The sequence below is a fragment of the Phyllobates terribilis genome, unplaced genomic scaffold, assembly GCF_046119375.1.
Source record: "Phyllobates terribilis strain yellow unplaced genomic scaffold, ASM4611937v1 Scaffold_65__1_contigs__length_7625178, whole genome shotgun sequence".
Taxonomy (NCBI): Eukaryota; Metazoa; Chordata; class Amphibia; order Anura; family Dendrobatidae; genus Phyllobates; species Phyllobates terribilis.
Genome location: NW_027362825.1, coordinates 5,457,514 through 5,473,436, shown reverse-complemented (window position 1 = coordinate 5,473,436; position 15,923 = coordinate 5,457,514).

The window sequence follows — 15,923 nt, the reverse complement described above, 5'->3', positions numbered from 1 at the left end:
TTTTGCAGTTCCACGGCTCAAATCTCAGTATTATCCAGCTTTTGGCCTTTTTTCCGTAAAAAAAACAGTAATAGTGTCTCCCTGACTGTTCAGACACAAATATATCTGTTTAAAAGATTCTGGTGTAGGCCAGAGAAATAGAACTGTGGTTTTGCTGTTCTACGGAACAAATCTCAGTATTATCCAACTTTTGGCCTTTTTTCCGTAAAAAAAAACAGTAATAGTGTCTCGCTCACTGTTCAGTCACAGATATATCTGTTTAAAAGATTCTGGTGTAGGCCAGATAACTAGAACTATGGTTTTGCAGTACCACGGTTCAAATCTCTGTATTATCCAGCGTTTGGCCTTTTTTCCGTAAAAAAAAACAGTAATAGTGTCTCGCTGACTGTTCAGACACAAATATATCTGTTTAAAAGATTCTTGTGTAGGCCAGATAACCAGAACTTTGGTTTTTCAGTTCCACGGTTCAAATCTCTGTATTATCCAGCTTTTGGGCTTTTTTCTGTAAAAAAAACAGTAATAGAGTCTCCCTGACTGTTCAGACACAAATATATCTGTTTAAAAGATTCTGGTGTAGGCCAGATAACTAGAACTGTGGTTTTGCAGTTCCACGGTTCAAATCTCTGTATTTTCCAGCTTTTGGCCTATTTTCCGTAAAAAAAAACAGTAATAGTGTCTCCCTGACTGTTCAGACACAAATATATCTATTTAAAAGATTCTGGTGTTGACCAGAAAACTAGAACTTTATTTTTGCAGTTCCACGGTTCAAATATTTGTATTATCCAGCTTTTGGACTTTTTTCCTTAAAAAAAAAACAGTAATAGTGTCTCCCTGACAGGTCAGAAAAAAATATATCTGTTTAAAAGATTCTGGTGTAGGCCAGATAACTAGCACTGTGGTTTTGCATTTCCACGGTTCAAATTTCGGTATTATCCAGCTTTTGGCCTTTTTTTTATAAAAAAAAAAAACAGTAATAGTGTCTCGCTGACTGTTCAGACACAAATATATCTGTTTAAAAGATTCTGGTGTAGGCCAGAGAAATAGAACTGTGGATTTCCTCTTCCACTGTTCAAATCTCCTTTCTATTACCCTTTTTTCATTGATAGTGCGAGTGTGTTAGCTATTTTACTTAATTTACAATGGGCCAGGCACGTTGCAAGTGACGTGGACCTGGACGTTCTGGTGATGGTGCGTGTAGAGGATGGGGCCGTGGCCAAGGTGAAAATGCGCCACAACCAACAGCCACATCTTCTCGCTCCCACTTCTTGACAGAATTACTAGGGAAGCACACTACAACACCAATATTGCGAACTGGTCAGTGTGAACAGGTTATTAATTGGATAGCAGATAATACTTCCAGTTACCTGGGCACCACCACCTCCGGTCTGTCTTCCACACGGTCAAGTTTTAGTAGCCGTGAGTCTCGACTGCATACTCCTCCTCACCCTGATGTTCCTTCCTCCCACCATGCCGAGTGTCGTCAGACAGCAACTGATCCCACAGTTGGACACTCAGAAGAGCTGTTCACTGGTCCATTGCCATATTTGTGCCCCTAGCCTGCTCCGCTTGATGTGGCGGAAGAGGAGATCCCATGTAGCGATGCCCAAATATTTGAACAGCAACGGCCTGAGAAAGTCAATGCTGGCAATTTTTCACAAGAGGTGGACGATGACGAGACACAATTGCCACGAAGTGAGGTGGAGGATCGTGGTGCTCAAGTGGAAGAGGAGGAGGTGGTGGTTATCTAGTAACTGACGCAACATGGCAGGAGGACACGCAGAGCGAAGCCAGCAGCACACAGGGGGAGGGAGGCAGAGTACCCCAACAGGCAGGAAGAAGCAGTGTGGTGGCCGCACACAGAAGGCGGGTAACAGTTCCCCGTAACACCAACACGATGGACGTTGCCAGTGCAACTGGTAGGTCTTTCAGAGTCTGGAATTTTTTTAACGACTCTGCTGATAACCCCATAAAGGCCATTTGTACCACCTGCCATGCCAGCATCAGCAGGGGTGACAAAACTACCAGCCTGACCACCACCAGCATGATCAGGCACATGTCAGCAAAGCACCCGAATTTGTGGGGTGAACACCAGGGTCCACGACCAGTGTCAGCATGTGTCACCACTGCTTCTTCCGCTGTTGTGCGTTTAAGAGAACCCCCTGTTGTGCGTGAAAGGTAATCTCCTGTCCATACTGCATGCAAAGATGCCCCCTCCTCTCAGTCTTCACTTGTTATGGAAGTTTCTCAAGAAACAACATCCACGTCCACGTCCCACCGCAGCATTCAATTGTCCATATCGCAGACATTTGAACGAAAGAGCAAATTCGCAGCCAACGCCCCACAGGCCACAGTCGTAAATTCGCACATTTCACGACTGCTTGCGTTGGAAATGCTGCCTTTTAGGCTGGTGGAGACGTAATCCTTCTGCAACCTTATGGCGGTGGCCGTCCCTCGGTACTCGGTCCCCAGCCGAGGATTGTGGGCCCTATGTCAGTCAGAGTTGCCCCCACAGTGTACAGCTCCTGCGAATCATCCTCCTCCTCCTTCTCCTGTTCAGCCTCCATCTCAGATATCACCACATCAGTTACAAGTTGAAAACACTGCAGTACTGCCTCAGCCAAGCGGCAACAGGCTGTGCTGAAACTCATAAGCTTAGGTGATAAAGCTCACACTGCTTGTGAGTTGTGGACAGCTGTGAAAGAGCAGGCAGATCTGTGGCTGAGACCGCTGAACCTACATCCAGGCATGGTCGTGTGTAACAATGGCCGTAACCTGGTGGCAGCTCTGAGGCGAGGTGAGATCACACACGTACCATGCCTGGCTCATGTGCTTAACCTTGTGGTTCATGGTCAGTCGTCATCTTGGTGAGGACACGGAAGTCTTGCCCGTTACCAGTCTGGCACGCATGGCTGACTTTATGTTACGCTGCCTTAACCGTTACCCTCGCATTGTCAAAATGTTGGGTGACAGTCATTACTGGTTGGTGACACCTTTAGACCCCCGCTACAAGGAGAACTTTCACTCTCTTATTCCTGAGGTGGAGAGGTCTACAAAAATGGGGCAGTATCAGAAGACCCTTGCTGCAGAACTGTTAAAAAAATTCCCATCTGAACACTCTAGCGGCAGAGGTCACAGTTCGTTGCCCAACCAAGGTGTACAGGTGAGAGAGACGCAACTCCAATCTAGCAGAGGCAGGGTAACACTGTCAACGTACTGGGACAGTTTTCTGAGACCCGCCTAGCTTACGGGCCCTGAGGCGCGGGGTACTCTTACAAGGAGTGGAAAGTTTCAAAAGATGATGAGGGAGTACCTTGCCGACCGTACCAGCGTCCTCCATGATTCCTCTGTGCCTTTTAATTATTGGGTATCCAAGCTGGTCACTTGAAATGAACTCGCTCTGTACGCCTTGGAGGTCCTGCCCTGCCGCTACAGTGTTATCGGAGAGTGTTTTTAGTGCCGCTGGGGAAATTATAACTGACAAGCGCACTTGCCTGTCAACTGACAATGCTGACAAGCTGACCCTTATCAAAATGAACAAGGGTTGGATTGGGCCAGACTTCTCATCACCACCAAATGACAGCAGAGTAACATAAAGTCAAATCCACTCTGTTATTTTGGGAGGTGTATTCCCATGCACCGCTTCACACCCACACATGGGTATACACTTCCTCATTTCGGCTGTATTTTGCTCTTCTCTTTATCCTCAACCTCCACCACCACTATACCAGCAGGGTGACAGTGGTCCGTGTTGCCAGCATTGCAAGTCCCTCCGTCCTAATTTTTGGCAGCTTTTGCTTGGAAGGCATAGGCGAAAACTAAGAGAGACCCACTCCCCAATAATGGGTAGAAGGTTTTTAGTACGCTGTAATCCACATCTGTTTCAAGGGACATTGCAGTTCCTCATAATTTTTGGAAAGTCTTCCATTCACTGCTTAGGCCAACAGTGTACAGGAGACCCAGTTGCTGTAAATGGAAAAAACAGTTTAGTTAAGGCCCTCTGACCTCCATGTCACTTCCAAGGGGCATTGGAGTGCCTCAAAATTTTTGGTAGGCATTGCACTCACTGTATGCCCTAATTCTGTGCAGCCGAACCGCTCATTTTGGTACAGAAACATATCCTACAAGACATGTGTGGTTGACTGGCCTGATAATGATGTGAATGGTCCCTGTTCCTCCTGCTCTTTCTCCTTTGCCACCACCTCATCCATCATTCATCACCTGAAGCTTTGTTTTAACGGGAGTCATAGAACTGGGATAGTAGCAGGAAAACGTCCAGCAATCCTTGGAGGAGGTAGGATATGCGCCAAAACGCTGACCACCTCAGGCCTAGCCGCTACTACATACATGCGATTGCAGTCCAAGGAACAGAAAGCTAAAGAGATGGATGGCCTCATGATCATGAATAGTTTACTCGTTGTGTAGGAGGCCGACCACTGCTGCTGTCTACCTTCTGAACTTAGTGTTGAAGCCTGATTGACCCAGGACCCACAATCCTCTATGTCTGGAGGACGTGTTGCATCCCAGTTTCCAACTGTGTCCCGGCTTCCACAATATTATCCCAGTGTGAAGGCGTCAGTCAGATGCACCATCCCTGGCCACATTCACTTGTCCACATGTTTGTGGTTAGGCTGTCCTTAAAATAGGGGCTAGGGACAATTTATGGACACCCGGCCACCCCCAGGCGGCTTGGCACCATTTGTGGGCACCCGTCCGCCCCCAGGCGGCTGGGGACCGTGTGTGGGCACCCGGCCGTGGGCAGCTGGGGACTGAGTATGGACACCCGGCCGCCCCCTGGTGGCTGGGGACCAAGCGTGGACACCCGGCCACCGTTTCAGTTTTGCTTTTGAACGTTTTATTGTGAGCCCGTAAAAGTGGCTTAATACCTCTGACCACGTTGTTGACAGCAGTGACCTGGGGGTCATAAATGCTTCCTGGGGCAATCCCCATGCTGTCCCCATGTCATTTGAACACTGTCTCTATCGTTTTGGGCACTTTTTAGGCTTTCTACAGACTGCCGGAGGTGCCGCCGCAAAAATGCTCGGGTCTCCCATTGACTAACATTGGGCTCGTTGCTCGGGTCGAGCACCCGAGTATCATGGCAAGCTCGGCCCGAGCTTCAAGCACCCGAGCATTTTAGTGCTCGCTCAACACTAGTCTTGTGTCATGCATCGTGTCTTCTGTATCACTGTACTGCTCTTCATTTGAGGAGCTTTTTAAGGTTGGAGTAGAGTTTTTTGAAGGAAGGGGAGTTTTATTTGAAGAGATAGAGGGAGGAATGTTTTTTTCTTTAATACATTTTTCAATTTCCCCTTTCGGATTTTTTGATTGCAAGCTTGTGTCTCTACAGGGACCTCCCCCTATTTTGACCATTTTGCAGAAGATCCTTAGATATAGATTTAAATTTAGAGTTCTGTGTTGAGTATCTTGTAGAATTTACATGTTATATGTCGAGACAATATAAGTAAGTGAGTAGGTCGGGGGGTTTGAAGATGAACAGTTTTGGTGCTTAAACCCTTACATCGCCAAGGTTAGGTCAGCTGCAGAAAGTTATTGTAAATAGCGTTGTGGGTTGTAATTCTGTTCTTCAGCCACTAGATGTCGCTATTGTTCATTTGTTAATTAGAGTAGACTACTTTAGAGGAATAATGTTAATTCTTCAATATTTCAAGACAAATGCTATTTCAAATTAGTGAAGGAGAAAGTCAATATATATCTTGGAAGGAGCTGTAGAATTATGTGGGTTATAAATATAAAATTGTAGAAATATAGAATTGTAGAATCATAGGTTAAGAAGGAATGTGCATCCACTTCTGTTATACCCCTTCACTCTCTTTTTATCTTGCTCTGTGCTGTATTAGCAAAGGTAGCAGAGGTAGCAGAGTGAGTCCCAGCTCCTGTCTCCAGACACGTCGTCTCTCCTCTGGGACACACTGCAACCGAGATGGTGGCTCCCGCAGGGGGGAAGCTCCTAACAGCAGGACCAGGGTAGGCCAAGCAGACTTGCGGGACTCCCAGGCCCAGGACCGAAGGAGCAGCAGTCCCCAAATCCCCAGGCAGGCCGTCAGATCAGCAACCGCGATGTGGGCACCCTCAGCAGCAGGACCCAGGCCGGTAAGTAAAATAAGCCTTTCTTTTTTAGGTCCAGGAGTAGCGGTGGGTGCTGCAGACAGGGGGCTGCGGTACCTTATGGAGGGGTCGCGGTCTTCACCAGGTCCGGCGGTCCTCACCCGGTCCGGTGTCGCGGTTCACCACGGGTCTCTGCTGCGATCCGGCTAAAGCTGCAGATGGTTGCGCAGCACGTGTCAGGTCTCCTCCTCCGGTGCGGTCGTCCGGGTTCTCGGCCCTGTCCGGAGGCTGGACCACTTCACTGCAGCGACTCACCGTCGGCTTGCGTCCAGGTTCCGGGGCCAAGTCAGGTGACGTCCGCCCCGCTTTAGAGCTTCGTGTGAGCTCGCTATATAAGGAAGTGCTCTCTAGGTCTGCGCGTACCAGCGGGAAAGGCAGCGGCCTCAGCCTTCCCAGTAGGCCCGAATCATCTGTGTGGGGTCAATTTACAAAAAAATGGTCTCCATTTAGGGCCAGATGAGCCCTTAGAGACTTCCAGAGCATGTGGATGGGTCTAGAAGGGAGAAAGAACCCCGGTAAACAAGGGGATTGAGGGGGATTTAAAAATAGGCACAGGAGCTCCTTCAGATGCGACGGTCTCCCTCAGTGGCTGGACACGCCCCCAGACCCTCTGCTTTCAAATGGGAACATGTCGTACTTGTTACTGTGGCTCTGCTCCATGTGTCTTTAAATTCTTAGTGGGGTTTTTCCTAAAATTGTCAGCCGTTGGACTCACTGCATACCCTATAACTGTATAGCAGACCCTCTCCTTTCTAATAGGAACATGTCATACCTTGTTAATGTGGCCCTGCTCCATGTGTCTTTAAATTCTTAGTGGGGTTTTTCCTAAAATTGTCAGCCGTTGGACTCACTGCATACGCTATAACTGTATAGCAGACCCTCTCCATTCTAATGGGAACATGTCGCACTTGTTACTGTGGCCCTGCTCTATGTGTCTTTAAATTCTTAGTGGGGTTTTTCCTAAAATTGTCAGCCGTTGGACTCACTGTATACCCTATAACTGTATAGCAGACTCTCTCCTTTCTAATGAGAACATGTCGTACTTGTTACTGTGGCCATGCTCCATGTGTCTTTAAATTCTTAGTGGGGCTCTTCCTAAAATTGTCAGCCGTTGGACTCACAGTATGCCCTATAACTGTATAGCAGGCCCTCTCCTTTCTAATGGGAACATGTCGTACCTTGTTAATGTGGCCCTGCTCCATGTGTCTTTAAATTCTTAGTGGGGTTTTTCCTAAAATTGACAGCCGTTGGACTCACTGCATACCCTATAACTGTATAACAGACTCTCTCCTTTCTAATGGGAACATGTCCGTACTTGTTACTGTGGCCCTGCTCCATGTGTCTTTAAATTCTTAGTGGGGTTTTTCCTAAAATTGTCAGCCGTTGGACTCACTGCATACCCTATAACTGTATAGCAGACTCTCTCCTTTCTAATGGGAACATGTCGTACTTGTTACTGTGGCCCTGCTCCATGTGTCTTTAAATTCTTAGTGGGGTTTTTCCTAATATTGTCAGCCGTTTGGCTCACTGCATACCCTATAACTGTATAGCAGACTCTCTCCTTTCTAATGGGAACATGTCGTACTTGTTACTATGGCCCTGCTCTATATGTTTTTAAAATCTTAGTGGGGTTTTTCCTAAAATTGTCAGCCGTTGGACTCACTGCATACCCAATAACTGTATAGCAGACTCTCTCCTTTCTAATGGCAACATGTCGTACTTGTTACTGTGGCCCTGCTCTATATGTCTTTAAAATCTTAGTGGGGTTTTTCCTAAAATTGGTCAGCCGTTGGACTCACTGCATACCCTATAACTGTATAGCAGACTCTCTCCTTTCTAATGGCAACATGTCGTACTTGTTACTATGGCCCTGCTCTATATGTCTTTAAAATCTTAGTGGGGTTTTTCCTAAAATTGTCAGCCGTTGGACTCACTGCATACCCAATAACTGTATAGCAGACCCTCTCCTTTCTAATGGGAACATGTCGTACTTGTTACTGTGGCCCTGCTCTATGTGTCTTTAAATTCTTAGTGGGGTTTTTCCTAAAATTGGTCAGCCATTGGACTCACTGCATATGTAGCACCCTGAGGATCCGGCTGCTACAGGGGTATTGCACCTCAGCCATAGGTGTGATATTCCACTCCCGGGTAAGGATGGAGTGTGGAACTGAGCTCAGATAGACTGCATGCACTACATACATCCCATTTCCGGGGAGCAGGCCGACGGCACTCCCACTTAGAAATGTGCAGGTGCGACCGAGCCTGTTCCTGGCTGGAGTGGGAGGGGGGAGGAACATCCCATGTAGTGTAGGGGCAGATAGGGGGAGCAGTCTGGGTAGTGATAGGAGCTCATTGGGTGCTGGTCACCTGAGCTCACACATAGAGGGATATATAAGGAGGGCACCAACTAGGATCAGGGTCAGATGCAGAGGAGCCTGTCAGACGCAGAGAGTCAGTCAGTGCAGAGGACAAGTCAGCAGGAGAGGAGGAGCGGAAGCTGGCAGAGGAGCAGCTGAAAGAAAGAGAGGCCCTGAAGAGAGAGAGTGGAGTGAAGAAAGACCCAGAGGGAGACAAAGAAGGGACCCAAGAACCCAAATTAGAGCACCGGGTGAGGAGTCAGCAAGAGGGTACCGGAACCCAAGCTGGTGGGGGTAAAGACATTCCCCAGCCAGAGACCGGAGACCGTGGGCAGTGTCTGTCACGGTCACCCACTACATTCACCCTGAAGGCACACCACAGGAAGGGTCAGGGAACGAACCTAAGGCCAAAGGTTGCCCAACAGAAGGCCCGAGGGAGCTGGACTTAGGTGAATCACTGGTGGGGACGGCTGAAGAAAGGACAGAGGGGGAGCTCAGGGCCACGCTCCGGACTTGTTTGGGGGTTGGCCGGATCCAGGACCTGGTGGACGCAGCACGGCTCGGGTGGTCACTTGGAGCTAGAGTGACCAGGAACATCAGCAGTGAGTAAAACCCTTAACTGCACAACCCGACTCTGTCTTCCTTTATCATCTATGCTGCACCACCACAACCCCCATCCTCTGCGCCTGTCCCCTCTGAGGCTATACCCCTCCCGTTGGGGGTTATCCCACCAAGCTGCACATCCACCATCAGCCTCAGCGGACCCTGCTGCAGCGGCGGCCACAGTGACCGCATTACAACGGGTGGCGTAGTCGACACAAAAAGAACTCTAATAACATCAGTAAGGACTGCCACATAACACATAGCTTGACGCCCTGGGCATGGGACCGGGTCACAGCCGCTCGGAGACTACAACACCCCATCTGATCCGGTGCCGGGTATTCCCCTCAAAAAGGAATATGTCCCAGGGGGCGCGTCAATTTTGGCGTAGTCGGCAGGATTACGTGCCCGCAACACCCGGGTACTGCGTGCCTGAAGAAAAGTGCAAGTTTACCTCAGAAAGAAGACTCCTGCCGGTTCCGGAGGGTCCACGCCATCGGACTCCATCACCAGTCGTTTCCCGCCGATTGTCCGCCATTTCCAACTTGTTCCCGCCATCTGCAGAGTTTCCCGCCACTGGGCGACGCTTCCCGCCAAAACCGCAGATTTCCCGCCTTGGAAGAGCAGCGGACGCCATTATGGGCGTGCCAAAGGAGGGCAAGAGGCCACCTCCCATCGTGGGCCAGGACAGAAAATGGCGCCAAAAGTGGAAACCGCCCCCACCAACGGAGACTGTGATGCTGGAGGTGTCTGTCAGCGTGAAAGAACTCCCCCTGGAGCTGACAGTCACCGAGTTGCCCCGGGACCGCCCTCGAAGTGGGAGGAGACGAGAAAGAAGAACAAAGATGGGTGTCGCTTGGAGCAGTCTGGAGCGAGCGCACCCGGAGGCAGGAAGCCTAGAAAGGAGCAGCAGAAAAGCTCACCCGGAGATGGAAAGAGAGCAGAACAGCACCGGCCCGCTGGCCAGGAGTCTGCTAGAGACCGAGGAAGGAGGGCAGAGCAGCACCGGCCCGCTGGCCAGGAGCCTGCCGGAAGCCGAGCAGAGCAGCACCGACCCGATGGTCAGGAGCCTGCTAGAGTCCACAACCCCGCTAGGTCTAGCGGAGATCTTAGCGCAGCTCCCCCGAGACCGGGAGTGTGCACAAACTGCCCTGGAGGGCCTCGCAAGGAGGATGGCCCGGGTACAGCGCGAGATACTGGCGGAGTGGAGCCGGGAGATGGCTCAGCACGCAGAGACCAGTCAGCGGAGCACGCTACCCTGGAAGAGGAAGCAGACCGCCTCTGAGGATGGCGCGGGAGGACCCAAGGCCGGAGACGGCGCCGAGGAGGGAGCCGAACGTATGGAGGCAGGTAAAGGGGACGCCTATACCCCAAGCCGAGAAACCGCCCACCTGCCCCAGCTCCCCGTCGCAGAGCCCGAAAGTCCCCCTGCTGTGCCCGAAACCGCCATGTCACCGCTAATGACTAGGCCCCGACCGGAAGCCGCCGCAGCGACCCCTGTGACGTCACGCGCCTCGACCCGGAGCGTGACAAAGCAGGAAATACCACCAGCCTGGTCGCAAGGCCTAGTACCCCCGGGCGCCGCACCACCAACAGCGCCCCCCACCTCCGCGGAGCCCCCGGCCTGGCCGCAAGGCCAGGTAGCCCAGGGCGCCGCCGTCCTAACGGTGCCCTTCACCTTCCAGGTGCCCCAGGCCTGGCCGCAAGGCCCGGGCGACCTGGGCGCCACCACCACCGCGCCCATAAGACCAAGAGTGCCGCATCTGGGAGGAGCCAGAGGACCCGGACGGGTCTGAAGAAACATCATATCAAGAAAGAGCAGGAGGAAGACGCCGTTGAGTGCGGCAGAGCAGGAGCTGTAAATAGTTACCCAATCAGGGTATAAAGGAACTGGAACTGTTGTTGCTGCTAAAATAGTCCCCGTTGGGACCAGTGAACTGTTTTACCCGTTAACCCCTTCATCCTACAGGCTGAGGACTGTGAGCAGCCATTCCCTTCCCTCTACCTGGCCGAGGACTGAGAGCGGCCAACTTCCAACTTCCCTGTATATAGTTGCGCGTCCTAAAGTGCCCCCTACCGGTTTTATAAGAAAACCAGATTTTCTAAGAGACTGTCGCACTTTTCCCGGACACACGTTGCACAGTGTCCGGAGGAGGAACCAGAGACAAGAGAAGTCTACGAGAAAGTTTTATCTGATAAGATATGTTATATATATAATGTCTTATATGTTTTATATGTTTATATAAAAATTTTGTATGTTATGGTGTTTTATGTCTTTACAGCCCGAGGACGTGCTGTGGTTTACCAGGGGGGAATGTAGCACCCTGAGGATCCGGCTGCTACAGGGGTATTGCACCTCAGCCAGAGGTGTGATATTCCACTCCCGGGTAAGGATGGAGTGTGGAACTGAGCTCAGATAGACTGCATGCACTACATACATCCCATTTCCGGGGAGCAGGCCGACGGCACTCCCACTTAGAAATGTGCAGGTGCGACCGAGCCTGTTCCTGGCTGGAGTGGGAGGGGGGAGGAACATCCCATGTAGTGTAGGGGCAGATAGGGGGAGCAGTCTGGGTAGTGATAGGAGCTCATTGGGTGCTGGTCACCTGAGCTCACACATAGAGGGATATATAAGGAGGGCACCAACTAGGATCAGGGTCAGATGCAGAGGAGCCTGTCAGACGCAGAGAGTCAGTCAGTGCAGAGGACAAGTCAGCAGGAGAGGAGGAGCGGAAGCTGGCAGAGGAGCAGCTGAAAGAAAGAGAGGCCCTGAAGAGAGAGAGTGGAGTGAAGAAAGACCCAGAGGGAGACAAAGAAGGGACCCAAGAACCCAAATTAGAGCACCGGGTGAGGAGTCAGCAAGAGGGTACCGGAACCCAAGCTGGTGGGGGTAAAGACATTCCCCAGCCAGAGACCGGAGACCGTGGGCAGTGTCTGTCACGGTCACCCACTACATTCACCCTGAAGGCACACCACAGGAAGGGTCAGGGAACCTAAGGCCAAAGGTTGCCCAACAGAAGGCCCGAGGGAGCTGGACTTAGGTGAATCACTGGTGGGGACGGCTGAAGAAAGGACAGAGGGGGAGCTCAGGGCCACGCTCCGGACTTGTTTGGGGGTTGGCCGGATCCAGGACCTGGTGGACGCAGCACGGCTCGGGTGGTCACTTGGAGCTAGAGTGACCAGGAACATCAGCAGTGAGTAAAACCCTTAACTGCACAACCCGACTCTGTCTTCCTTTATCATCTATGCTGCACCACCACAACCCCCATCCTCTGCGCCTGTCCCCTCTGAGGCTATACCCCTCCCGTTGGGGGTTATCCCACCAAGCTGCACATCCACCATCAGCCTCAGCGGACCCTGCTGCAGCGGCGGCCACAGTGACCGCATTACAACGGGTGGCGTAGTCGACACAAAAAGAACTCTAATAACATCAGTAAGGACTGCCACATAACACATAGCTTGACGCCCTGGGCACGGGACCGGGTCACAGCCGCTCGGAGACTACAACACCCCATCTGATCCGGTGCCGGGTATTCCCCTCAAAAAGGAATATGTCCCAGGGGGCGCGTCACATACGCTATAACTGTATAGCAGACCCTCTCCTTTCTAATGGGAACATGTCGCACTTGTTACTGTGGCCCTGCTCCTTGTGTCTTTAAATTCTTAGTGGTGCTTTTACTAAAATTGGTCAGCCGTTGGACTCACTGCATACCCTATAATTGTATAGCAGACTCTCTCCTTTCTAATGGGAACATGTCGTACTTGTTAATGTGGCCATGCTCCATGTGTCTTTAAATTGTTAGTGGGGCTTTTCCTAAAATTGTCAGCCGTTGGACTCACAGTATACTTTATAACTGTATAGCAGACCCTCTGCTTTATAATTAGAACATGTCGTACCTTGTTACTGTGGCCCTGCTCCATGTGTCTTTAAATTCTTAGTGGGGTTTTTCCTAAAATTTTACAGCCGTTGGACTCACTGCATACCCTATACCTGTATAACAGACTCTCTCCTTTCTAATGGGAACATGTCGTACTTGTTACTGTGGCCCTGCTCCATGTGTCTTTAAATTCTTAGTGGGGTTTTTCCTAAAGTTGTCAGCCGTTGGACTCACTGCATAACCTATAACTGTATAGCAGACTCTCTCCTTTCTAATGGGAACATGTCGTACTTGTTACTGTGGCCCTGCTCCATGTGTCTTTAAATTCTTAGTGGGGTTTTTCCTAATATTGTCAGCCGTTGGACTCACTGCATATCCTATAACTGTATAGCAGACTCTCTCCTTTCTAATGGCAACATGTCGTACTTGTTACTGTGGCCCTGCTCCATGTGTCTTTAAATTCTTAGTGGGGTTTTTCCTAAAATTGTCAGCCATTGGACTCACTGCATACCCTATAACTGTATAGCAGACTCTCTCCTTTCTAATGGGAACATGTCGTACTTGTTACTGTGGCCCTGCTCTATGTGTCTTTAAATTCTTAGTGGAGTTTTTCCTAAAATTGTCAGCCGTTGGACTCACTGCATACCCTATAACTGCATAGCAGACTCTCTCATTTCTATTGGGAACATGTCGTACCTTTACTGTGGCCCTGCTCTGTGTGTCTTTAAATTGTTAGTGGGGTTTTTCCTAAAATTGTCAGCCGTTAGACTCACTGCATACCCTATAACTGTATAGCAGACCCTCTCCTTTCTAATGGGAACATGTCGTACCTTATTACTGTGGCCCTGCTCTATGTGTCTTTAAATTCTTAGGAGGGTTTTTCCCAAATTTTGAGAGCCCTTGCAGTCACAGCATGAGCATTACCACTTATAGGAAACCCTCTCCTTTATAATGGGAACATTTTTTTTACTGAGACCCTCCTCTATGTCTCTTCAAAGGCGTATTGGGTTGCGTCCAAATTTTTGGCAGACCTTGCAGTCACTGGATATGCAATAACAGTATAGGAGACCCACTTGTTATTAATGGGAACAACAAAGTATAGCCGGCTTATGGCTCTCTAACAATAGCTAGGGCCAACTGCTGGCCTTTTAAGAATAGTAAGGGCCATCTGATGTCCCTATAAAAATAGGCTTTATGACTTTCAGAGTCCCTCCATCATAAATAAAACAGGAAGTGTCTGATGATGTGTCACACACCACATTGCCAGATAAAGTTGTAAAATGTTAAAATGACATTTCCCGGTGAATGCATTTGTCTTAAAAAAAAAACTTAAAAAAAAACAAAACAATAGGATCTTTCTTTATTATAAAAAACAGTGTCACCAATTTAACAACAATGTAATCACATTGTTCAGCTCAAGCACCTCCTTCTCCATCTCCGAAATGACCACATCAGTCACAAGGTGACAGCACTGCCTTGGCCAAGCGGCAACTGGCTGTGCTGAAGATAACATGCTTAGTGCTTAATTGACAAACCACCCAGCGCTGCAGAGTTGTTGAAAGCTGTAACACAGCAGCCTGATCTGTGGCTCTCACCGCTGAACATACAGCCAGACATGGTCGTGTGTGACAATGGGCAGAACCTGGTGACGGAGAAATTACAGCCGGGGTAGATACCGTTTCCCTCTATGCCAGTCCTTTCACCGAGCTAAAGAATATGGCTGTGGTGAAATACAACTCCCACTGAGAAGCTGTTTCAGATTGAAAAACATTGTGCCAACCAGAAGATTTGATTCTGAGGGCTAACCTTTCTCCCCTGCTCAAGAGCCCCATGGCAGCTGCAAAGTTAGCTCTATCATGAACTTTCCTGAGGCAGAAGCCAAGGCTCACCAGAGGATTCTCTGGTGGGACCGTCCAACCATGCCGAGAAGCAGTCCTGTCTAAGAAAAGTGTGTGGAAAGGTTCCTGGACATGCTATGGCTGCTTTTTTACAGAGGTGGAAACCCATGCAAACATGGGGAGAACAAACAAAGTCCTTGCAGATGTTGTCCTTTCTGGGATTTGAACCCAGGCTCCCAGCACTGCAAGTCTTCAGTACTAACCACTGATCCGATGTGCTGTTGTTCTCCCTCCAATATTTAACAGGCAGGAGAAACTTGCACCTGCTGCCACTCTATCTTTAGCTCCTTTATGAGAAAATGTATTTGGGCAGCCACTCAGTCTACCAAATAAAATTCCTGAGAAGGAAATTGGGGATGGCTTTGCTACTGGTTCTGGGGGCAGTGCTAATACCATGGCGTCGTACCATAGTTTTCTGGAAATATTCCAGGCTGGTAGGAGGCAAGCAAATTCCCCCAGAAAAGTACCAGCAGTAATGTTCAGGGACCCGTGCATGTAGAAGACGGAGACAACACCGGGAGAAATAGTGACGGCTGGGGACCGAGTATGGACACGAGGCATGTGGTTGTGAAAAGCTTCCGCCTCCATGGGCCTAAAAAGCCACATTTCAAGTGCAAGCGGCTTTACAGGACTTCCTGGGAGAAATGACATGCAGGCTAGATAAGGTTTCTCTCTATGCCAGTCCTTTCACCGAGCTAAATACAACTGTCAGCAAAAAAAGATGTGGACTGGCTCCGTACCATCCCAGGCCACATTCACCTGTCCACGTGTTTGTGGTTAGGTGGTCCTTCCCAGTAAGTGCTGCATACTTGCACTTGCATTCCAAGTAACATAAAACTAAGCAGATGGTGGCCTCGATCATCATCATGGCCTCACCTCGGCACTATGAACTCTCCTGAAGGAGAAGCCAGGGCCCGCCGGAGGAGTCTCCGTTTCTCTGGTGGGCCCGTTTAACCCTGCCGAAAAGCAGCCCTGGCTAAGAAAAGTGTGGGGGAAGGTTCCCGGACACTCTATAGCTGCTTTTTTAATGTGGATCGGCCATGCTTATGCATGTTATTTCTCAA